This window comes from Anas acuta, chromosome 1 (assembly GCF_963932015.1).
Source record: "Anas acuta chromosome 1, bAnaAcu1.1, whole genome shotgun sequence".
Taxonomy (NCBI): domain Eukaryota; kingdom Metazoa; phylum Chordata; class Aves; order Anseriformes; family Anatidae; genus Anas; species Anas acuta.
The window spans coordinates 84,192,167-84,215,712 of NC_088979.1; the positions used below are offsets into that span (position 1 = coordinate 84,192,167).

The following is a 23,546-nucleotide window of genomic DNA, read 5'->3' on the forward strand; positions in this document are numbered from 1 at the left end:
TTCTGACACAACTACTGCGGTGTATAAGAAAACCTGTAAGGAACAGACCCGCTCTCCAGGCTGAGATGTGACCAGTGTCCCAGTTATTATTAGGCACTAAAGGCCTGAAAAGGTTCAGGCTCCGTCTTTGTAAGAGTTTGAAGAGGGAGTTGTATGAGGCCTTGCTGACAGCTGTAAGATTGAAAAAGAAAGCAGAGGGAAAGGGGGCATTTCTTCCCTGACCTTCTGTAGTGGTAGCTCAGAGCTGTGTCTGACGGCCATGTCCAACGCGGACAGTAAGAGCTGACAAAAGTCAAAATCTGAGCAGCGAGGTGTTCTGCCAGCATAGAAAAGCCACCTGGAGAAACAAAAACAAACGTCAAGCAAGGGTGGGTGGGAGAGCTGCTGTTGTTTCCCTGGTGGGCTGTCTTTCTGGTCTTCTCCTGAGAGAAGAGTGGGTGAGCGTGTGAATGTGTGTGCGTGTGTGTGCTGGGCCGAGAATGGGCCCGCGAACAAGTCAACAAGGAAACTTTCAAGGAGCAGACAGTGTCCTGAGCCTCGTCACCAGCAAGCGTGTCAGTGATGGCAAACAGTGTCAGCTGGTGGTGGCTGCTCCACCCTGCACTTCCCCTGCGCTGAGGGAATGCGGTGGCAGACGCTCCTCCTCGCTGCTCGGAGCTCCGGGCCGCGGGTGACAAACCGGTGACCTCGGCAAGAGGCAAAACTGAAGCTGCAACCGTGTGTTCATGGCCTGCTTTACGGAGGCAGGATGCAGCAGGAGACACGTTGCACGAATCTGAAGAGTATGGCGTCATGCAGCTGGACAGGTTTCTGTGGGTTTAGACAGGGACAGAGGGACTACATGTCCTCTTCAGGCACTCTGAAAGGCCTTGGAGTACAGATAGGCATGAATCCAGCCTCGGTAAAGGTAATATTTTATTAGTATTACTCTTGTATTGGTATGAGCATGCTTGATTTCCCACTTGTCTAGAAAAGGCCTGAATATTTTTTTTCAGTGCAACATCATGGAATTGGTATAAGGGCTGCCTGGAGATATATGGAGCCATGTCTGGTTGTCAAATGCATCAGCAGTGCCGTCGAGGTGTGTGAGATCCACAGGAGGCAAGGGCGCAGGTGCCAGCCTGTGGAGACTGGGCAGCGTGGAGACCAGTCCCTTTATTTTCATATTCCTCCTGAAATGGGAACTTCGTCAGGTGAGACGCAGAGTGAATTGTACTGCAAGTGGCCAGGCCTCTGTGCAAGAGCATGGATCTGCCTGTGGAAAAGCAAGGTGGCCCTTTGCAAAGGGTAATGGATCTAGAGGTTGTATGGAGGCTGCATGTTTGTTCTGACACGAACCTTCCTCACCTTCCTCCAGCCAACACGAGCTCATGTATACGCTTCTGTGCACGTGTGTCAGGTATAATACAGAGCAAACAGGGACGGGAAAAAGAGACTTGTCTGGCCCCAGTGGCCATAAAGTAGAATTGCTACCATACCGGCTAACACAGGCAGCAAGGCTTTCTTTATAGTGCCTGCTCTGAGTGCTGCACACTGGGTGCACTAAACGTTCCAGGTAGAGAAGGAGCAGAGAGTTACTGAAATTGCCTGCTTGATCAGCTTGGCATCAAATCTGCGCAGGTACAGCAGCAATAATACCTGGTGTGCTCAGAGCCCCTTACCTTCTCTGTGGACGGTGCTGTCGCTGTGCTTTCCCTGCTGCCAGGCTGGGATACGGGATGGAAAATAAAGATTTGTGCGATCAGACTGTACATCAACACCTTAAACCCCTTTGAGCCCACATGAAGGGCAGTAAGGACAGCAAGAGTGTTGATGTCCTCAGACAGCAAACTACAGCTCTATGAGCGGCAATACACAGAGACTACAAACTCAGCCCTGGAGCCTGTAGCATAATCCCTTTGATCAGTAAGATCGGGGTTACTGTAGGGTCAGGGTTGACACAAAACCAACCAATCAAGCAAGACCACCTACGTATTTAAATTAACCTTTTTCTTTGGGACAATGCAATTTTCTTTAAGGACTGTTTTCTTTTCTAAGGACTGCATGGAGCTCTGTGCCCCTCTGTTTGTCTCTCCACATCATTGCTGTGATAGATACAGCCATTGTTATTCAGGTACTCAGACCCATAATACTGTAGATGAGCAATGAGTGGAGTTGCCAGAGATTTGTTTTAAAATAATCTTTTCAATCAAGGAACTTTCTGATAATTACTGTGTGCTTTCATTAAAAAAAATAAAAATAAAAAAAAATCAAAGAAACCAAACCCCTAATGTGTTTAAATCTTACATGTCATTTAAAAAATGCACAAATATTCTTTCATTTCTTTTTTTGCAGAGGGGTAGCAGAATCAATTTGCCATGGTTATGCCTCCTGCCAATTGTTTAGAATTTCCAGGATTTAATCTTTCATCCATGTGTGTATCCACTATTTACCTTTGAATGAGATAATGCATAATGCATTGGGCTTTATGGAAACGAACCATGAAAACCTACTTTTTTTGAAGAAGAGAAAGTTGCGCTTTCCCTTTATGGCCTAGAAAAATTAGCGGCAGTGTTACAACAACAGTGAAGACACAGGAACGTGCAGGTTAACTTAGCGTGAGCTCAGAAGATGTCACATATCAGGGGAAGCACATACAGTGCAGTGGTCCTGGATTCAGGTCCTGGATTACAGTGGTCCTGTAATCCTCTACACAAGGATTAATAACGGTGAAGTAGCATCAGTGCTGTAGCATGAGCACACGTGAGATGTTCACCGCCTTCTGCCCCTGGATGGGACTCGATCTTTGCTAGTGCTTAAGAATTCAGGAGGTTTAGGAATTGCACAGTAACATGGTCAAAATGTAGAAGGAAGGTGCAGAAGGCTGTAAATACCTAACACCTGCTATCAGCAATAGGACAGAGGGCCTTGTGGGTACCAGGAGATCGTAAAATGGAGGATCATTTTGATAAGTAGCTCCCAATCACTCTGTGGGTATTCTCCCAACATCATTATCCATGGTTTGAATGCTGCTTTCTGCTCTACCTACAGCTGAGAATTAAGTAACTGAAATGCATGCTAGCTTTTTTTTTTTTTTTTTTTTTTTCTTTGTGAAGAAGAGGTAGCAGTAGCTTTGATGTAAATCGGGTGCGATGCTATCTCATGCTCTAAGTGTCGGGTCTGTCTGCAACCGTTAGCAGAGAGAAAGCAACACTTTGACATGCCTCTCCTCTCTATCTGCTTCACACGCATATATGTACATCTACGGAGCCTCAAAGAGTGAGAACCAGCAGAGGTCTTTTAAGAGGTTTTCCTGTCTAAGGAGCAGTGGGTGTGAGCAGTAGATGGCCTTTTATGGGGAATTTTGTCTCGGCTTTCTTCTCATGCTAAGATTTAGTTTATTTTTTTTTTTTTTCCTGGTGTCAGGTGTTTCTTCCCAAAAGCTTTCACTGGCTAGAGCTGGGATTAGACGCTTCCTGAAGCACATGCACAGGGGAATTGCTCGCTTCTGGCCTATCTGATGATATCTGGCTAACTGTGACAGAAGCATAAATGAAAAGCAAAGAGGTCAAGGGCATGGAATTTACTGCATAGATTGGATCAAACTCCAACACACTGCACTGCACCAGGAGATGGAAAAATTGTCCATGGCTGACTAAACTAGCTCTCATCCTCTTAGTCAGTGGTCAGTCCTCTGTCTTTTCTTTAAGGAGTGGCCAGAAAGGCAAAGGTAGCAGCACCAGGAAGCTTCAAAATTTGCCTTTAACAATATAATTCCCTTATTTCCATATGTGAAGAAGAAAGCTGTAGTGTGAGGAACACCACAGACATAGATTCATAGAATCACGGAATATCCTGAGTTGGAAGGGACCCAAAAGGATCGAGTCCAACTCCTAGGTCTACACAGGACCACCCAAAAATCAGACCTTCTGACTGAGAGCCTTGTCCAAACACTTCTTGAGCTCTGGGAGGCTCGGTGCCCTGGGGAGCCTGTCCCAGTGCCCGACCACCCTCTGTGTGCAGACCCTTTCCCTAACCCCCAGCCTGACCCTCCCCTGTCCCAGCTCCATGCCGTCCCCTCGGGTCCTGTCGCTGTCCCCAGAGAGCAGAGCTCAGCGCCTGCCCCTCCGCTCCCCTCGTGAGGGAGCTGCAGGCCGCCATGAGGCCTCCCCTCAGCCTGCTCTGCTCGGGGCTGAACAAACCAAGGGGCCTCAGCCGCTCCTCATACACATTCACCATCTCTGTAGCCCTCCTTTGGACACTCTTTAATAGTTTTATGTCCTTTTTACGCTGTGGTGCCCCAAACTGCACACAGTACTGGAGGTGAGGCCGCACCAGCACAGAGCAGAGCAGGATGATCCCTCCCCTCCACAGCTGGCAATGCTGTGCCTGATGCACCCCAGGGGATGGTTGGAGATGGGAACACTAAACCAGATCTGTGTTGCACACAGAGGAATTCTTACATCTGCATATAGCCCTTCTGATTCCGCAGGGGATCTACTCAGGCCCCACAAGCTTAGTCGACTTGGGCTTGAGAAAGCTGAGCGTGGTAGCCTCACATAAAGGAGTGTAATTTCTACAGGGAGAGCAATTGGTGAGGGGCTGCTAAAGGCAAATATGGATCTCTGCTTCTGGCAGGAGATGAGAGTGATTTCCTAGAAAGGTCTCCTTCCAGAAGGCAATTTAAAAAATGATTTTGGAGAGGGATACAGCTATTTAATTTGTCCCTGATGAGGGCTTTTACAGAGTCTCTTGCAATTGTACACAAGTTGGCTGGACAGCCTTGCCTTGGCAATTGCCCTAGGCTGTGCCAGAGATGCAGATAGCTGCTGACTCTTCCAATGGGCTTGAGAGGGATTTTAAAAAGGTTGTGCCTCTTGAAAAAATAAATTGTGATGGCCCACAGAGAGGGGATCTGGCAAGGCATCCCTATTATGCTTGTAAACTGTCAGTTGTGGGCAGCAATAGGACAGGGATTGGTGAACGGTGAGATTAAGAGATGTGACTTCACTGGGAGGAAGTTTGTGATTAGTGGAGGAAAATTTTGTGGAGAAACCTTCAAAATGCTGGGAAAGGGATCAGCAGCTGGACTACTTTTGTGCCAGGTCCAGAGAAAGGGGCTGGAATGAGTCTCCAAAGGACAAAGTCCAGCCAGTTACAGACATTCATTAATGTCACTGAGTTGTCTTGTCAAGGTGACCAAGTAGCTTTGTCCAGTCCTTCTTCTGACAGGCTTCCTCCCAAACATCACATTTGAGAACACTCTGTTTAATACCAGGTATTTTCCCTTCTAAGCGTGAAAATAAGTTAGTCATACTCTAAAAGAGGGCTTGCAAGTATCTGCTTCTTGACGCTATAAGCCACTTAATGAAACAGAGAAAAGGTGGGATACAATGATGTTCAGAGCTCAGAGCTCCCCATGAACCAAAGAGACCAGCTCAGATGCAGTCTTAGCTAGAAGAGTACCTAGTACGCTCCTCTTTTTGCTTTCCTATATGCCTTGGCTACTTTCCTGTTAGCCAACACGTGCCCTACAAATGGACAACAGTCTCTCAGTGCAGCTTCTCTATGTACTAGCCACTTGCTGTTTCTTACCTTGCTGGCAGGGAGTGGGTAGTGGGCAGGAGCACATATCCCAGGGGTCTGAACCTGGAGCAAGTAGGAAATAAGACTGCTCCTGGAGTCGTGAAAAGAGACGTTAGGCTTGAACCCCTCCATCCCATTGTTGCCTTGCACTAGTCAATGACTACAATGTCTGGTGTCAATCAAGAACGATTAATGAACTATGCATGTTTACCCTTGGTGATGCTTGTAGTAAGTGTGTTGGCTAATGCTTGGAGTGAAATAAAATACAGCATTTAACGGACACAGACACTTGCACTGAAGATGAGTCACACTGCATCGTTATTTTTTGCAGGAGGGGACAATTTAACCCTCAGTGAGTGAAGGAGTTGCTGATTTAGTCAAGTCAAGAACAGGATGCGACAACTCGGTCTAGTGCAATGACATTTGCATCTCAGAGTGAGAGTGCTTATTTTCATTGGAAGAGCAGCAAGACTGCCCTTTGAAACATTTAAAGGTAATTAAGCTTTTGGAGGAGATGAAGTGAATATATTTTGACGGAAAGCTTTGAGTCTCTCTGGACATACCAGAATGGCTACAGAAAGACTTTAGCATTTCTGTGTGTACATCTTTTTAACTGTGTGGCCTGTTTGGGGAGTTGCATATAAATATTTATAATTGTATTTTACTTTCACCTGACATAAGAGTGATTTCAGGGTAACTGGCTAACAGCAAAACATTGCTGATCTAAAATTAAAAGAATGTGTCCTTCTAAAGCAGGTCAGCTCATGTTAAGAACAAGTTATCAGAAGGGTCAGGAGAGGAAGGTGTCTGACTAGCATTGGCTAGGAGGCCACTAGCATACAGCAGATAAGAAAAGGCACTCTCGAATGCTGAATTCCCAAATGAATTTTACAGAAGACAAAAAAAAAAGCAAACTTTCACCCCATAAGTGCACCTTTTCCTTCCTTCCTTTGAAGTCCTCTCTTAGGGCTCCAGTACTAATTGCAAGTAACTGGCAAAGGGGCTGAACTGTGTCAGCCAAAGGAGGGAGAAACATGTCAAGGCTGTGTGGAAGAATCCCTGGGCATGTCCAGTCTCCAGAAACAAGCCTGACCTGTATCTATTCCTGGATTTGAAAGCACTACAGAAAAGTGTTACACAGGCAGAGTCTAAATATGCTAAAAGCTAATTGTCAATGGGACACAACGAAGGACTTAATTCTTTAATAATGCCAAGGCAAATATGTACTCCTCCTCCAAGGAAAATAAAACAAATGCTATCCTTTTCCATAAGGGATGCCACAACCCCAAGCAATCAAAAAATCACCCATGCAGCATGTGACCCAAACTGAGGTCCATATTCTTCCACGTATCTGTCTCTGAACTTCCATGTGACACAGAAGCTTACAGATGTACATTATGCATTTACAATCGGGCAGGATCTGTGCCCCTACCTGAAGATCTATCTTGCTGTACCCCTGTCCTGGAAACCAGTGCCACAGCATTCAAAAGGAGCAATACTGAGGCATTTCTGAGGAGATATGCAAAAATGGCACACACGAGTGGCCACTTGTCACTTCATTGCTAATGCAGGTAGGCCAAAGCTTAATTGGTCCATGGCTACTCTGTAGAACTTTACAAACCTTGCTTTTATTCTAATCCCAGTTTATCAGGTTGCATTAATCTTAGTGAAAGAGGGAATCCTACGGAGGAGAAGCTGCAGGTACAGGGCTGTTCTAAGTGCTGGGGCATCTTATCTTGCCCTTATCCCTATCTGGTTGACAAAGGATTTAAAGCAGTACCAGATGTTCACATTTGTGGGTGACCAAAGTCACCGAAATCTATCTGACCTGGGACAATAAATGGCCCTGACTGCAACCAGTCCCCATCAGCAGAGCAACTCTGCAGCAGTGCTCGCAGGATTATGCCAGCCACGGCCACTAATATTGTTGGCAAAATGTCCCGAGTTCAGACAGAACCGTTGGAGAAAATGCAACTGGGACTGCGTTTTACCAGCTGCCCAGAACACAGCTGGATATGTTTTTATCTGGAAGCCTCTGTCAGCCAAACTGGCTTCCTGCACCACTCGCAGGGGCCAGCCCCCTCTTACGGACAGGCTCCTGGTACAGCTGAGGAAGCTGCTTTCAGGACTGCAGTACCCAGTACTGGCCTTTTGCCCAAAATCCATGGTGCAAATCTCAGGCCTGGCTTGAGCTGGCAAGAGGAAGAATGTCTTATCATTTCCCTAATGATCTGGAGCTAAACACAATCTCCTTGACAAAGGTGCTAATGCAAATGGGGCCTAGCATCTCTTTAACGTGGTTTGTAAAACTGCCTTATACAAACCAGTTTTAAAGAACTTGGCCTCTGGTAGCCAGGTGAAACTGCTGTTGCCTCTCAGGCAAGAAAATTGTTTATAGGTAAAGTTTGTTTTTTTTTTTTTTTTTTTTTTTTGAGAAGTATTAGCATGATTTCCCAGGCCAACGTAGACATTCCCCCCGGGCTGAAATCAGCCCTGTGTTTCTCAAAAGAGAGCAAGGATAAGATGGATGTTCCAGCTGACTAAAGTTTTCAGAAGGCTTTAATTAACTGGAAATGAACCATAGAGACACAAGGCGAAGCACCGTGCTGGGCCAGCTTGGTTTGGGGAAGCAAGGCAGCTGTGTCTGTGCAGTGCCACGTATCTGCTGGCGACTCCTGCCTTTAAAGACCCCAGAGCAGCTTTTGGTAGCCCGGGTACTGGGCCACCCACTACTGTGGGCAGCTCATGGTCCTGAGTGAGGAGGGCTGAAGCTGTGCTGAGGTCCTTCACCCCTCAATCCGTGGTCCCAGGCCTTGGAGCAGCAGAGGGCAAGGCCTATGGCAGGCAGTAGCTGGTAGATGTCAACGCTGTGTTGTGAATCTTCATGTAAAAGGGTGTATGAGGAGTCATACCTCGGTGCTACCTGCCTTGATAGCATCTTCTCGTTAAATGACATTCGCCCTGCCCTAGCACCCCCCCACCCCTTTTTAAGGAACAAAAGAAAGGCAGCATGCATTCTGATGCTGGGTCAGTGGGTAGAGGATGATTCAAATTCAGCACCTTCCTCCGAGCGATGTGGTACCCAAGGGACAGTATCTTACTCTGCTCCTTCCTATCGCTCTATGCACTTGTAGGGGCTTATGGTATTACTGCAAAACACTCTGGACATGCACAGCATGAAGAAACAAGTTGAAAGGTACATTTGGATGCACCAGACTCAAATCAGATAAACTCGCAGGATTCACGTGGCCTCTGACACCAGGTGATTGCAAATGGTAATAAACACAATCCAAATTTAGGTTGGCACATGCTTTCCTAGCAAGGGGGAAAAATAACTGTGTTTTAGCAGACTAAGTGGTTAGAGAACTTTGTTAATTCAGACGTAAACCTGTTAGCATAAAATATTGCCGGAGGTCTGAAATGGCCTCAGACAGTTTACATTTTTCATCAGGATCGCTGTTAGAGACAACTAACCCTTTCTCTCCCTAAGAATAATGTTGCTTTTCCACAAGGCAACCCAAAAGCCAATCTCTTTGTACACAAGAGAAATGCCTCTAATCTAGACTTTATTAGACTGATCATTATATAATGGCTTTAGAAACTCTGGACAAAACAGAGCAGTGGGTTTAGCTGACGGTAATGTCAGATTGCTGTCAATAATCCCCAGCAGATGCAAACGTGTGACCCTTTTTTCCCTTAATTGTTGAATATTTATTTTTATCTTATAATGTTAATAAGGTTTATTGTGCTGCAGAGAGAACTGATATCACATGACCTTCATCTTCCTGACTCACAACAAAACCAGAAACATTACACTGCCTGTCACGTCCTGTTGTTTAATGATAATGTGTAGGTTAGTTGCTTTTCTTCTCTGCACAATATTATTTATTCCTTTTGGACTGCCTCCCTTTATTTGGAGTTGCCATCACGCTAAGCAAAGAAGCGTGACTGAAATAGGAGGTTCTGGAGCACCTTTTCAGTATGAGCAGTGGGAACAAAAAAAAATATAAATATATATATATATATATAACTAGTTTTCAGACAGTACTTGATCAGTTTATAAATGGTATTAAAAGATGTGACTGCCAACAAGAGCAGGGGACTGTGTCTGAAGAAGGAGGAGGGACCGAGCATTTCAGTCTTCCTAAATAAGACCTGATAAAAGGCTGAGTAACCCCAGTCTCGGTAAACAAAAACAGACCATGTGAAGGACGTGGGAGGTAAAAAACAGACAATCTTCATTTTCCTTGGAACAAAATTAGCTCTACTCATGTAGATTTGAGATGGCGGGAACCCAAAGTAAAGGTTTGCATCTGGTCCTCTATTTGTATTGTGCTGAGCCAGTATCCCCAACCCAGATAACTCATTTTGGGTCGGCTGTGTTGGTATTGCCTAAGACATAAGAGCCAAATTGATACAGACAGAAGAATGCAATAGCTTGGAGAGCTAGACCATAGCTTAGGCTGCACGTTTTCACAGTGCTGCAAGGAAAGGTGAGGCTTGTGTGGGGGTGGATTAACTGGATCTCGATTTCACACACCCAGGAACGAATGGCTGTAGTTCCCAAAGCACTGTGCATCATCGCTGCATCCAGGAACCACTTCCCACTCCCTCCACGGCAAGGGGAAAAACAAAGCGTGCTTCAGGCCCAGCATCAGCTGCCAGTCCCCGGAGCAGAGCAACCAGTACATCACACCACTCAGTTCTTGGCCCTGTGTCTGAACTAAGCAGGGGTGTGGAAACCTTCACCAATACGCTTCAGAAAAGCAAGCCCAGGGCAGGGACACACACAGCTGACACCAGGCTCCCTCCCGCTGTAAGGAACAGGGCTGGTGGCGGAGGGGACCTCCATCTTCTACAGGCAGGCAGGACCTGGCTCCGGCTTTGCATCGAGAGCTTGGCAAGGGGCGCAGCTGGAAACTCGGAAGATTTAGTGTGCTGTCTGTGCCAGAAATCTCCAGCCACGCAGCTCTGAACACAAACTTTGTATATAGGTATTTTTTGCAGATAGGTATTTTTTGGTTTTGTCACACATTTTAAATGGAGCGAGAGCCCTCAGCAATTCCAGCACATTCCCTTTGCAGGTTCATTAATGAGACCTATGGGAATTGGATCGGGTTCTTCTTCACTCTGTTATTTGGACTATGAGAAAAAAAAATGCAGAAAGGAGAAGCTATTTTAAAGCCAGGACTTATTTTTCCTGTTTCAAAGTTGAAATGTTTACCAGACTTCTGTTATTTAGTCCAGATATTTGGGGTATTTATTAAGAGTTGTGCAGAGACTCTAGATTTTTTTTTTTTTTTTTTTTTTTTTTTTTTTTTTTGTGTGTGTGTGTGTGTGGCTAATTTTAGTTAGATCTCTTTGATAATTTTTTTACACTGCTTTTTTAAACATTGTTTTATGCATGAAAATAATGTTTCATACTATAAAAATATTTTTTAGTCCATGTGCTAGTGAAACATTGTAGTACTTTTATTTTATTCATAGTGTTTTTTGTTAGTGAAATGAACATTAAGGTGTACTTGTGAATTTGGCAGTACATCCTGATCACAGTGACATGAAAACCGAGTCTCCTTCCCCAGTGGTTTTGCACCAATATAATTTTTGATGAGAGGGATCATTTTTACTAGGACAATAAAAGCTTCACTACCCCCAAGCCTGGTTGCAGTTATACCAATAATGAAAGTGGTGTATCTGGCTCTGGCTGTCCCCCAAATACTGGTATCAGCACTCCTCCACTGACTCTAAACTGGCATAGGCCAGGCCTTGGTTTTCAGCCTGCTACATCGATACCGATGTAGCTAATGCACGACAGATGTCATGGTGAAATCGTAGATCCATTGAAGTCACTGGCAAAGCTCCCATTCGTTTAAGTAGTTGCAAGGCTTTGCTCACCACGATTTCGGCTCCATGTGCAGTATCCAAAGCACAGGTCAGCCCTGATTACAGCACAGCTGATTCCTCAGCCCAGGAACGAGACAATCAGAAAGCAGCAGTGTGCACGGTGTTTGGATGTGCTCCTGTCATCAGCACTTCACTGGCATCCTTGAAGGTTTTCACACGGTGTGCAAATCCAACAGGGGCAATCGCCACAGAAACCCTTCTGCCCACACACAGTGGCCTCAATACATTGCTTTTCTTCTGCCGTCCTGCAGCATCCATGTGACACCCACAGAAGTCACTGCAGTGGGCAAGCAAAGCTTTAGCTAGTTATGAAGCAATCCAGTATTGAAAGGGGAAGGAAAAAGAGGTGGTAGAGCATTTACTTTCAGCTTTCTACTCTCTGCCTAACAGATACTTGGGGACTGAAGACCTAGAAACCTTGATGCTGCTGTGTGGGGTTTCACTGGCAGTGCAGGCGCAGGATTCAGCACTCAGCTCTGGGAATCACAGGGAAATCCCACTGCATTTACACTTCCTGAGACAGGAGATGGCCCATGGGCTGCCTGCACCACCTCTGTCTCTGTGCTTCAGAGCTGCATATGCTCCCAGGCCGTGTGTGTGTGGTTATGCGAACAAAAGCTTCTTGTGCTGCGGAGCTGCAGTCCCAGCTCTGTGCCACGTGCAGGCACAGGGAAAGCCGCTCCATGTCTCCCTCAGGGAAAAAAAACAAAACAAAACACATAAACACTGGTCTGGATTTTTTTGGCGGCCCATCATGAAGCAGTTTGCTTACCATTAGTGGCAGGCTTGAGCTCTCTGGGAATACATGGGAGGTGGCGATTCCTCAGTGAGGATTGTTTAGGAAGAAATGGCATCCACTTCTGTATGAACCTACTGGCTGTCTTTCCACTATCTACCACTATGGATAACTTACTCTATCACCCAAATAAACCCGGCAGCATTAGGGACTGCAATAAAGGAAAGGATTAGGTCTCCAGCAGAACTCAGAGGCAACAGCTTAGTGCTGTTGGAAGTTGTTCCAATTGTTGTGCAATGGGAAGTTCAGTGGAGAGAAGTGATGGCTGCTCTCCCAGCCCCACTGTTTTCCAGGAAACTCCATAACAGTGAGAACTCTGGCTACAGAGTGAAACAGGCATCATCACGGCATCATGGTCTGGGTTGCTTATTGAGATGGGTACAAACCTAAAAAACGTATCCTTCTGTGTCAAGCACTAGGACTTGCATGTCCTTCCATGATCAAACACTAGGACTTATATCCAGAAACAGAGTACAGACCACACTCCTGTCTGGAGTCCTAGATTCCAGAGCAGGAAGGGAAAGGACCCTAAAAAAGATGAGTGTGTCTTAACAGTTCGGGAAGATTGTGGCTGAGGTGAGGAGGAATCCACGACAGGCCACGGAGCAAAATGACTCAGTACTGTTGAACGTGGTGTGTGGTGACAGACTGGCGGAGACGCTCCATCTGCTTAACTTAACGAAGATGAAGTTGAGAGGATGACTTGCTCACGGTCCCCGAGTACTGACACGGGGAACAGAAATGTGATAATGGAAGGCTTTTCAATCTAGCTGACGCAACTGTAATGTGATCCAACTGGAAGCCAGACAAATTTTGACTACAAATAAGGTGCAGATGTTTAACAGTGAGGGTAATTAACCAGTGGAACTAATTACCAAGGACTGTGGGGGCAAACACCAACAACTTCACATGGGGATTAGGGTTTCTTTTTGCCCCTAAAGGATGTGCTCTAGCTCCTTCGGGAATGAATTTTGGGACACCCTTCACTGCCTCTCTTACTTGGGAGCTTGGGGCAGGCACACAGACTGCCTGAATCTGCCATTTGGTCATGACTGATGGTCCCAAGGTGTGCTTAAACATGGCAGAGAAAACCCGAGGCACCTGCCCAGACAGGCTCACCCTCTTTGTCACGTCCCCTGGGCTGCAAAGTAAGGGGACAGATGGGCAGGAGTGGGAGGAGAAGGCTGTGGGCAGTGGGATCGTAGATCCCCTTTGTGAAAGCATTATCTCCGTGATTGGGTTACTCTTAAAAGACATACAAAGAATGAAAGAATTAAGACTGCAAATGCAATTGTCTGCCCTGCTAAAAGCATTGCAGGCAAAGCGGGCTTTCAGGAAAGGTAGCGACAAAGCGTGCCGTGCGCTCCCTGCCCGTGGCTGTGTGAGGGCGGGCTCCAAATGCTTCCTGACCTGCGGCAGGCTCGGGGCCATGACCACTGCCCTGCGGAGCCTGTCCCAGTGCTTGACCACCTCTCAGTGCAAAAGCAGCCTTCACCTGGCGTGAAGCTGGCTTGGGGATCACCATTTCAGCAGCCCACAGCTCCTAGCACAGGGAGGCCTTCTAGAACCTTCTGAGGCCTTCCAGAGCCAGTGAAGACAGTGCCGTGGGGCCCTGCCGTGCCCAGCCACAAAACAGCCGAGCAGACCCTGCAAGCCCCCTGCTCATCCCGTGGCATCCCCCCGGCCTCCATTTCCCTGCGCTGCCTCCCCAGGGCGGCCGGGGCTCCGTGTGGGGTAGGGGCAGGGGAGGCGCCTCAGCTGCCTGCTCGCACCTGCCGCCGCTCGCAGCCGCAATTAGTTGCACCCGGTCGAAGCCAAATTGAGGCCCCTTTCAAACCGTAACTCCCCGCATTTTGTTTCCAAAGGGAAGTTCATCTTTTATGTGCATGCAAAATGGATAACACCCAAGGAACTTTTTTTTTTTTTTCCCCTTCTTCTGTCAGTCAGGCGAGGATTTGTTTTTTAAAAAAAATACTGGTGTGGCGGTGAGGTGCAGTGGCTGGAGGTTTTAGTGATCCTTCTTGTACAGCTTGGGAAAGATCGATTTTTCAAAGAGCCTTGAGGGCTCAAGTGTGTGTGTCCTGCTCCTGTGGAGGGGTGCTCTCTAGTGAAGGTTAAAAACCCAAATACGTGCTAGCTTGCAGCAGCGAGTGGGGCAGGGATGGACACGGGGGGGTCCTGCCCCTTGGGGAAGCCAGGCCCTGCCTGTCCCCTCTCCTCAGGCAGGTGGGCAGGGAGAGGCAGAGGTTGGGTGGGAGACAGGTCCCTGAGCTCCTGGTTGCTCATGTTGTGGTGGTGGTGGTCACCTGCCATCCTCTGCGTTAGCCGCACAGATCAGCAGAGCTCGCCTCATTGCTCTGCAGAAAGCCTCTCTGTCGCGGTGTGGGGCAGCTCCCCACCGGTGCAAGAGGCAGCAGAGGAAGAAGGTGGCTGCTGGATGCCTTTGTCTGGAGTTTTCAGCGCCCACTCGTCTGCCTGCTCCCCCTTCTTCCCTTCTCCCTCCAGACTCCTCTTTCCTTCCATTACCTCCGTTCTCCCCCTCTCCTCCTCCCCTCGTGCAACCAGCTCTCTGAGGCACTCTGTTCCTTGAACTATTCCCCTCTCCTGTAGCCTCTCCCTCACCCTCCGGCTCTTTGCCTCCTCCCCCGCTCCCCCTCGTTGTTTTTCCTGCATCCGCATCCACATTCACCGATGTGCGATGTGCGTATCCCCCTTCCCCGGGATGCTGGTGCTGCTGGTGCTGGCGGCGTGGTGGTCCCCAGCCCTGCTGAATCAGTTCTTCTGAAGGCAGAGCTCCCCTCCAAGTGATTGACAGAAGGTGCTGATTCAGTAGTGCGTGGGGGATCCGGCAGCAACCGCATTAAGAGGATTTACAAAAAAGATAAGACGCAGCGCTGAGCTTCCCTTGGTAATCGTGCAGCACACAATTCAGGACTGTACTGGGAATTTCGGCGCAGCTGACAGGTACACAGCGCTGATCCAATTGTCCTTACAGCCGTTATTAGCCAAAATAAGGGGCAACTGGAATTACAAATGATTTCTGGGTAAATGCTTAGCTCTGATTCTGAATGATCTCTCAGCAATAATCCACACATAATCCTCAATGCAGAGAGTCTGCTTTAAAGGCAGCTCCATGTTGAGCAGGCCTCAATAATGCATGGATGTCCTGATTCACAAAATAAAGGAGGAGAGGGAGAAATAAGAAAGCCACATTTGTTTTGCAGCCTTTTTTTTTTCTGGGTTGAATAAAATTTAGGGAAGTGCATGACCACATACTGTTTATTAAGAGAAGATTACCTGCTTGGTAATTATTTCTTTGGGAGAATAATTTTACACTACAATGACCATGTATGACTGTCTCAGGCGGGTCTGATGTATCTAGAAAGTAAACAAATGAATAAAAATCTCCTGTAATGAATTGCTTTGTGATGTTTATTCCTCAAAACACTTTTTTTTTTTTTTTTTTCAAGGTAGGAAGTCAGAAAACGGGTAGCTGCAGGGCCTTGACCCAAGGGAGCAAGTATGCTGAAGGTTAGTGTCTGCCCTCTTCTCCTCTATACGTGCTGCTGTGAAATATTGCCTGACCCGGTGGCACTCACCCAGCCCCATTACCAGGACACCTGATTGCCCTGCAGTCCTTGGTGCACTGGTCAGCCACACCACAGCCCCATGAAGTGCAGCAGGAAAGCGTGCTGCTCCCAGAGGCACAAATCCCCAGAGGGGAGCAGGTGCCTCTTGCCTGTTTTTGTGTCCATATCCTCTGGGAGGGTGTCTGCGTGCAGGGCGTGGGGAGGCTGCAGGCAGGACTCGGGTCACGTGCATGTGTATGAAACCAGTACCACAGACTCCCAGTTTGTACTGGTGTGAGACCAGAATAACACTCTACTCATTTTGTGTGTCTTGTGTGGGCATGAGACCCAGGGCCAGGTTTTCAGAAGATCTAATTCCTCTTAGCACCATGTCAAGCACTCACTCCTTGGTGTTTGTCTCCTTTTAAGAGTGCTCTTCCTACAACAACCTGATTGCTGGAGAGTGAGCACAGAAGAGTTTTGAGTCTGCAACAATTACTTGTGTGAGTAATCCTTGGGTAATCCCGAGATGTTTTACCTGGCTGACTAAGGACTCTGAGAGTATCACCAATCTCTTTGATATATCCTCTAAAAATATTTTTGGCCCATTGCTTCCTCTAGGACTTCCAAGGCTACTGGAATAAGTTTTGTAATCTCTGGTATACCTTAATTAGCATCCCTGCGATGTTTAAAACAATAGGCTCAACTCTTGGCTATACAACAGAGAAACGTTGGAAATGATATCTGTTCATCACGAATCATATTCTCCCAGATACCTGCTACAGAGGGGAGAGCAGGCACTGCCAAATACCACTGGAGAAATTTAATCTTTCCCTGCTAGCAAATTCTGAAAAAGCAAATAACATTTTCATAGTTTGTTTACTCATTTGTTCCTTAAAAGAGGCAAAGGAATCTGTGAATCAGAAGAATTTCCATCTCAAAAATTGCTTTGGCAGCCAGTGGCTTGTAATTTAAGATTAAGTGATTGAATTTCATGCAGCCTTGCTTAAAATTCATTACCCCACACGCTGTCGCCATACGCTTAAAAAACCAACAAACAAACAACAAACCCCAAACGTCTATGGCATTACTATAAGTCAGTCAAAAAATGTCCAATCAGCTGGGAGGCCCCAAAATGTACTTAATGAAGACGTTGTGTGCATGACTGCTGGATTTTTTCCCTTCACAGCGTTCACAGCCTACCAGAGAGTTCCCATTCCTATGCAATGCCAGTGCTGGGCTCGCTTCAATCAGGCTGCACAAATCAGTGGAGCAGAAATGCCTCCTTCCCTCCATCACCTGAAACCAATGCTGATTCATCTGTTCAGACCCATTCCTCCTGCCCCTCCTCTGAATTTACTGATTGCTGATTCATTTTTTTTTTCCCCTTTCCCCCTCCTCCCCCCCGTACTAAGCATCCCGTGCCGAATGCAACACGCTTCGTTTCCACATCTCACTGAAAGGGAATATGGAAATTAATTGGCTCAGGCTGCTAGCAGCCTCTTACACGTGCCTGTACCCTCTGAGAGGTGCAGTGCAATTGCTTTTCCATTGTAACTCCCTACCAGCCACCTATTTCCTTGCGTGAGCATGCTGCCGTGGCTGCTCTCAGCCCAGGTAGCAGACACGGATGCCACCTTTCCTCTCCCTGCTGTGCAAGAGGGGGGGGGAAGCTGGCAGGGCTGTCCTTGTGAGGGCTGGAACTGCCCCTGTTTGACTTAAAATAGGCCAGATTTAGTGAATTCTCCAGCTTGCGGTAAATAGCGTGTGACTGGTGCTTTGGCGAGGGCTGCAGAGCGATGCTGTACAGCGCAGTGGCACTTCAGCTGAAATGGTTATTTGTTGTCTCTGCTGGAAGCAGGGCCCAGCTGAAAGAGAGCAGCCAAGAAATGTCCTTCAGCCATGGGAGGAGGGTACGGGGACCCTTGCAAATTGGAATATAATCTGGCTCTGCAACTGTGTTCCAGCTCAAACATTTTAATGCACGGGTTTCTATCTTCCAGTGGCTTCATGCCAGATTTTCTCGTGTCTTTCTCCTATTTGTGGACAATTTGGGTTTCCCAAGTGAAGTTGCCCCATGTCTCGAGTGCAGAAGTAGGTTGGCCCTGCTGCCCCGTGCTGAGGACCTGCCCCATGTTCTTGTGGAGCTTTTCCATCTCTGTGAAAATAAGGAAGCTGGGGAAAAGAAGGCCTTATCTCCCTGTCATACATGGGTGAGGCCCAAAAGGAGCAAGACTTCTCAGCCAGGCAGGCAGGGGGGTGAAGTCAGGGGGGCCAGGGGCACCTCTGTAGCAGGGGAAAGGAAAGGAGATCCACAGCTTGGAGATACAGCTACCAGAGGGCTCTGGGAGTGCCCCCACACTTGCCAGAGGGAAATGGGCTCCTTTGAAAGGTGGGTGTTGCAAAACCATCCCTGACTCAGTCCCCTGCTGGAAGGGCGATGCTGAGCTCTAATATGCAGGAGAACAGTGGTCATTTTGTGCTGATTGTTTTTTACTTTGGCAGCACTACAAATAGTGGCTTTTATAGATCTGAAGAGGGACATCTGTGTCCAGAAGCTGGCCTGATTTCCCCATCTATAATCAGTTGGTCTAACAAAAGATATTGTCTCTACACACAGATTTTGCCTTACTGATGTCCTTTGACCATTACAGTGATTACGAAACTACTGTGAGGCTGTTGGGGCATTTCTCAGGAGATCAGTGGCATGAACACTGCAGGAATAAGAATATTTTGGCAGAGGAACTCTCACCTCACCCTTAGCATCATCCCTTGCATACTCATCTCAATAGGCTGATGGTGCAAGCCCCGCTAGGTCTTGGGATTGCACTCGTTTGTGTTTGTAGGAGCACAGGGAATGACTCAGACTCTTACAGCACCGTAGCTCTGAGGCTGCCTGTGATGTCTCTGGCACGATGCCCATCTTTCTGTTCCACGTTTGAACAGCCTCTTGCTCAAGGAGCCCTGGCCTACAAGAAGGACTACTTCCTATTATTAACACAATAGCAAGAAATGAAAGAGCAGGCACATTCGTAATGTGGTATCATTTACAGAGAAGACATGATCTCAGGCACGCTGGATGTCAAAACCGGATGAGAAACTTTTCTAGTTTTATCGCAGCTTCTCCCAGAGCCACTGCTGCTTACATTCTGGAAATTTACAGGATGAAGGATTTTGTCATGATATCTAATTCTAATCTGAAGTGATTTACTGTTAAGTTGGAAATCAAGCTTGTACATATCCCCCTCCAAGTGGTTTCTATGACAGTTTCTATTAACCATAAAAATGTCACTTGCTAGGAAGTATCAGCCGTCTTACAAGCCTTGCAATCATCACTACCAGATGCACACTTACTGAATGGAATAAATATTCTTGTACAATTAGCCAGAGATGCAGGACATATCTGGCTATCTCTCTTGCCTCCAAAAAATGAAACCCCTATATCAAGGGATGAGGTCTGTCTGGATTCTCTGAGGTTCTTCAGATCGTGCGTTGTTGTAATGCTTTATGGACAAAGCACAGTGGTAGGTAAATTTAGGCTAATGGTTTTGGTCCATGTCTTCTTCATTTCAGTCTGTACAAGCTACTGAAATACCTGCTTCGTGTTGTTCTGATCCAGCACAGAAATTATTTAGCGTCTGTTCTGTGGTTCATAATGTGTTTCGAAACACACCAGCGGCTGAGTGGCATTTCCTGCTGTTGCACAACCACAGTAAACCTGGTACTGTGTGGATGCACTGCATACACTTTGTCCTCATCTACCCTTCAAGGAAATGACACACAGCCTTTCTTGAGACTGGGGTTGTTGCTGACTTCTGCCATGGGATGTGTTAGCAGTGTTGAGACACAGATTTTTGTTCATCTGGTCCTCAGGTATTAGCCGAAATGTGAGTCTGGGTTTGCACCATGCTCTGCTAGAGATCTGAGCCATTACACTCAAGGTCTTTGCTGTTGGCTGGGAACTCAAGACATTAGTCTGAATAATGAAGAAGGCATTTGATCAGCTGTTCTCATAAAGTCCCCACCTGTTAAGCCATATTCTGAAGAGGAGTCATAAAGAAAGCTGGACTGCCATTGCTGTGTTTGAATCTGAGGACTGAAATCCAGGGGGGCACAATGCTGAGCTGGTGGATTTGGACTGCATGAGACACATTGCCCTTGCAGCAGAAAAAGCCTTACAGCACAAGAAGCAAGATGTTGCTTTCCTAGGCCTAAAAGACAAAGTCATGTTCTGCTCTTCTTTGCACCAATCTGACTAGCGAAGTTAGTGGATGCTGTCTTGTTGGCTGGGGAAAAAGATGACTGTGATGCAGTTTGCAGCTGGCACACTAAATGGAGATATCAACAACTTCTACAGAGCATCTGGCTGGCTGGGCGAAGTGAGCTCAGAGCCTGGGTGTTTCTGATACAGCGAGGTGAGAAAGAAAGCATTTGGTCACATTTCTAGAGTAGGAAGACTGTATTTTGGAGAGTAGCAGCTATGAGAGGGACGCACTGACTATAACTTCAAAAAAGGTTGAAACTACCCACCAACTCAATAGTTATTCCGGTGTGAATGAGAGCAAATGTACTCCCACGTCTGCTTGTAAGGTGAGCAGAGCCCTACCACGAGTGCAGGAAGCTGTACGTGGCTGCAGGTGGGAGCTTGCATCCTGCTCTGGGCAGGGCTCATGGCAGGAGATAAGGCAGAAAACAGGAGCCTTTAGTTCCTTCTCTCCTCTTTGTCTGCTTTGCAAAGGCTGTTGTGAAAGCAGAAGGGGCTTAAAATGTCTGGAAGAACCATTCGTGACCTGTCAAACCTGCTCTGTGAGGAGAAGCTGAAGAAGCTCCTTCTACGAAGCTTAAGAAAAAAAAAAAAAGTGTGACTTGACTTCAGCACAGGGAGTGGGAAGTATTTCTGAGACTAGGAGGCCCTTTGTCTTTTATCTATCACATGCGTGTGTAACCCAGAGCTAAAAGCCACCGTGCATCCCTCACTCATGGAGTTTAGAAATCAGAGTTATAATACAGAATATTATACAATTGTAAATCCTGTTGTCAGAGGGAACAGTGCCTGTGGTCTGCTTGTGACTGCAGAATCCACGATGAACACCTGTAATTTTCCTCTCCTGGAAACGCTGTTAATTTTATTTATTTATTTATTTATTTATTACGTGATAAAACTGGTTTGAAGTGATTTCGCTGTCCCTCAAAGTCTTGTGAAAAGAGAGAGCAAACTGTACTAGCATGAGAAAAGATGGTGCTCGCAGATGTCTAAGAAGCAAAGAGCCACAGATATTCTCTAAAGTTGGTGGGATGAGGCTGCTTTTTTCACCGCAATGTTAATGCGTGCACCTTGGAGGCTCTCATCTCAGCCAGCGTCTGATCATGCTCTTGCATGACATCCAACGGCTCAAGAGCAAAAGCACCAGCTTGTATTCAGCACCATGTAGCTCCAAAATCAATGTCAGCTAAGCATTTTCATTGCTAACAAGCTAAAAATCTTCATGGATATTATTTGGAATAGAACTGGATAAATAGCACTGGAGGACTCTGATGAACATAAATTTCCCAAGCTGTGAACCCTTCTTCCCTGACAGCCAGATGAGAGGAAGGACAAAAGTCATTTCTGCCTGTTTTCATCTCTGCTCTCTTTGACGCGCCTCTTGAATGGCTGAATGTCACCAGAAAAAACAATGACTTAGCGAGGACTTTGCATAGAAAGATCCAATTTAAAGAGTGGGATTTGCAGTCCACAGCAAAAGAATACATCGAGCTTCCAAATTCCAGTCCAGTGGAAGCCCGGGAATTAATTGGGCCAGCTGGTAAGTGGCCTTTTCCAGACTTCAGAGAGATAGCAGGTACACACGCACATGCTGTGTGCAAAGGCACTCGCTGCAAACATAATATTGAGCTAATATCCCTGAAAGGTGCCAGGCTGATAAAAGTGGGAAGTGCAGACTTTCATCGGTGGAGCAGGTGTGACAAAGGTCCCGGCAGCATGAACTTCTCTGCATAGTGAAGAACACAGGGACCGAGTTTTGTTTTAACATTTACCTCTACGAGGAGAGCAGGGACAACTCACTAACAACGGGAGGATCCCAGCTTGCTCCGTGACCGAAGCGCTATCGTTAGCATGCATTGGGTTCCCCGCAGCAAATGAGGAATTGGAATTGAAATAAAGTATTGAAATTGCAGTAGAGGCTATACATGACTTTTAACTGCATCGTAAAATGTATTTTAGATGGCTATAATAATAATAAAAAAAAAAGGTTGAAAGCCAGGACAGATCAAGATTTCATTGTTTTCAAAAAAAAAAAAAAATTAAAATTAAAAATCCAAACAACGCAACCCCTCTCACTCTCCACTTTTAAAACAAATGCATTCACAGCCTCTGTCTGTGCAAACAGTCTTAATGCTGACTTTGCTCCCCTCTGCTCGGCCCACAGGGGAGCATGCAGAGAAAATCAGGAGTTTGGTGAGGCTGCTGGTTGGTAAGCCAGACCGCAGCGTTTGCTACGGTGGCCATAGATCAGCCTGCTCGTGCAAAGGGGGCCTCGTCTGAAGATTCCCCCTCATGTCCCATTGACTTTATGGATAGTCCTCGGGATCTTGCCTGAGCACATCCAAATGTTTGTACAGCACCTGATGCAAACAGGCTGTCGTCCTGCTTCATTTGTCAAATGATAAATAACATAATAATGCTATAATTGAAGTTATTCGCACAGACAGTAATCATCGGGTGATTCAGTACAGCGCAGACTTGCTAGGTGGAAGACTACACTAAGCTTATGCAGAGATTTCTATCTTGCCCATCAGTTTTTGCACGCTAAATATATTCTGAATTTACGAATGCTGAAGTTTTAAGGTGAGATTTTCTATGCTTGGGCTCAACCCAAAAATGATTCATTTTCGTAATGCCAGAACAAAACCGTTCAAGCACTTTTGAGTTATGTGAGCCTGAAAGACAAGGTATTGATAATGTTGCTATTAACAGCTGAATCAAGACTCCCTGACAGCACATATAATAATATTTTTTTATTTATTGAGCAGGGAGCAGCAATACAGGCGGAGGTGGAAGACAGGAAACTTCGGAGAGTTTATGCCTGCCAGCAAGCAACACCTGATCCAGAAATCAGGCTTTGGCGATGTGCAGCGCACGGCAAATATACTTGAATTAATGCCTGAGACCTGGCTGATACATACCTCATAGTTAATCTGGTTACGCGGGGTTTATTTCACAGTCGGAAGTTCTTGCACTGGAAGGGAGTCCTGCTGGGGTTTTCTGAGCACACGACTGAATTAATGAATGAACGAATGCAGCTTGCCAGCCCAGATTTAAATTGCTTACTAGATCAAAATCTGCTCGTTTTCTCTGTCTTTTTTTTTTTTTTTTTCTTTTTCTTTTTTTCCTTCTAGCCTCTCCGCCTTTCATTTATTAACGTATTTAGGAAAACAGATCAAGAGCACAGAAAGTGCCCGCGGACGTCACCAAGGCAGCGCACGCAGATCAATGGCTGGGTTTTGTGCTGGCTTCAACCCTGGCACGAGGCTTTGAGCCGTGCTTCTGGGCAAGAGGGACCCTGGCAGGGGCTGGCGGTGTTGGCTGGGGGTGTGAGGAGCCGCGGCCCCTGGGAAAAGGCCGGCATTAAGAGCCCTGCTTTGAAAGGGCAGGCAATAAACCCGGGCTGCTTTGCGGGAAGGGTCACGTTGTTTCTATCTTTCAGATCCAC

The 23,546-nt window shown here is 46.7% G+C and overlaps 1 long non-coding RNA gene across 1 annotated transcript; it reads left to right on the plus strand.

Moving 5' to 3' along the window:
- Positions 1 to 638: 638 nt before the first annotated feature.
- On the plus strand, positions 639 to 23,006 carry LOC137858504 (uncharacterized). Its single transcript, XR_011097789.1, has 3 exons — positions 639 to 907; positions 15,736 to 15,796; positions 22,867 to 23,006. It is a non-coding gene; the product is annotated as an uncharacterized lncRNA (long non-coding RNA).
- The last annotated feature ends 540 nt before the right edge of the window (positions 23,007 to 23,546 follow it).